The sequence below is a fragment of the Lontra canadensis genome, unplaced genomic scaffold (assembly GCF_010015895.1).
Source record: "Lontra canadensis isolate GAN:19392208 unplaced genomic scaffold, GSC_riverotter_1.0 scaffold1, whole genome shotgun sequence".
Classification (NCBI taxonomy): domain Eukaryota; kingdom Metazoa; phylum Chordata; class Mammalia; order Carnivora; family Mustelidae; genus Lontra; species Lontra canadensis.
This window is the reverse complement of record NW_022630995.1, coordinates 131429729-131431622: the sequence shown is the minus strand read 5'-3', so window position 1 is coordinate 131431622 and position 1894 is coordinate 131429729. Positions and strand designations below refer to the sequence as shown.

The 1894-nt window shown below is 46.8% G+C and overlaps 1 pseudogene; it reads right to left on the bottom strand.

Annotated features, from left to right (window-relative positions):
• Positions 1–854: 854 nt before the first annotated feature.
• Positions 855–1622, bottom strand: LOC116871208 (annotated as a pseudogene).
• Between the last annotated feature and the right edge of the window lie 272 nt (positions 1623–1894).

The following is a 1894-nucleotide window of genomic DNA, read 5'->3' as shown; positions in this document are numbered from 1 at the left end:
ATGAATATGGTGGCCTCCCAATCTCCAGCCTGGATGAGCTGAGAGCTCAGGGCCCCACTCCTCAGTGTGCCCTCAGAGAAAAGAGTTCAATCACCCTGTCTCTCTGGTCTCTGGCCATGCTCTGGACTCACCTAGCCTGTGACCGAGTGTTTCTGTCTCTGGTGCACAGCCCCATTTGGAGTCTCCAAACCGAGCAGATTCCTGTCTCCAGAGGAGGAAGGTGAGTCTCCCTGGATCTGCCACTTGTGGGGTCCCTGCTCGAAGAACAGTGGTCCAACTGAGCTGTGGATCACTGTTTAAGGTAACCGTGAGCTGAGAGCTCACTCCTCAGCTTCATCTCTGTAGTCAGCTTCCCTGCTCCAATACCTGGGAGCTCTACCACAATCAGACACCCCCAATCTTTCAGTGACCCTGTGGGTCCTGAGACCACACTGTCCCTGCGAGGGCTCCACCCCTGCTTAGCCTCTGGAGTGACGTCCCTCAGTGGAGCAGACTTCTAAAAGTTCTGATTTTGTGCTCCGTTGCCCTGCCACTTGCTGGAAGCTGGACCCTCCCCCCGCTGTCTATAGTCCCTTCGCCTTGGATTCACTTCTCCACACATCCTACCTTTCAGAAAGTGGTCAATTTTCTGTTCCTAAAACTGCTGCTATTCTTCTCTTCAATCCCTTGTTGAGTTTGTAGGTGTTTGGAATTGTTTGATAACTATCTAACTGAACTCCTGTGACCTGATGTCATTTCAGTCTGCTACTCCTCTGCCATCTTGCCTCTCCCTCCTCTTTTTTTTTTTTTTTTTAACACTGGCTGAAAATGAATTTTTATTACTTTTATGCATGGAAAACTCAACAGCTATACACTTAGCCCAGTTTGGTGTCCAGTTCTTTAGCCTTTGCCTTTTTCAGCTTGGCAATGCAAGACACTGACTTTGGACCAAGGATGCTGTCTTCCCTCATGACAACAGATCTCATCATACCTGTCATTGTCATTGGTCCTCATCTCATAGTCCACCTGCTTAGCCAGAGCTCCTCTGTTCACCTGTGTGAGTGGGACAGTGGTGCAGATATTCCTGTGGACCAAACAGCCCAGCCTAACCTTTCTCTAGATAATGCAGTAGGGAACCCCATCTTAAAGCACAGGGCAGACAGGAAGACAATCAGCTCACTGGGATCCACATCATGTGCAATCACTACCAGCTGAGTAGTTTTCCACGAAGTTGGTGGTAGAACTAACTCCAGCTTTAAGAATAGGCACCCTTTTAGTGGGGACATCCTTTTGCTGATAACTTTCTTCTGCTTCTTCTCTTGCTTTGTCTCTGGTCTGTATTTGTAGACTAGCTTAAGGAGTAGAGTAGCTGTTTGGCAGTCCAAGGTGTGTGAGAACTGGTTAATCACAGCAGGAACCTTCAGATGTTTATAGAGAATAGTCCTTTGTTGCTGTAACCAGATGCAGAGGGGACACTTGACAAAGTGAGAGAGGTTCATTTTGGGCTGCTTGTCTTGTCCAATGCAAAAGTTTTGGGGCATTTCCTCAAACTGAGGACGGACCACAATTTTGGTCTCTTGTTTCTTCATGGCAGCAGGGTCCAGGGCCACCTTCTTCCCCTTCACCTTCTTCCCTTTGGGCATCTTCCACAGCTGGAGGAGAGAGAAAGTAAAAGGAATTATCTCTTTCAGGAATTGCTTAACATTCCTGTTCCATTGGTGCTATTTTTATATGCATGAACTTTCAAAAAATAAAGTTATTTATGTCATTGGGTTTAGGGTTGGTTAGACAGAAGATCTTTGTGCTAGGTCATTCATTTTTGCTGGTGCTTTCTTTTCCTAAATTGCTTTTCCCTGGTTCACTAGAATTCTTGTGTCCAGTTTTCTCCAGCCCTTTTAGGTCTTCCTTCTCAGTT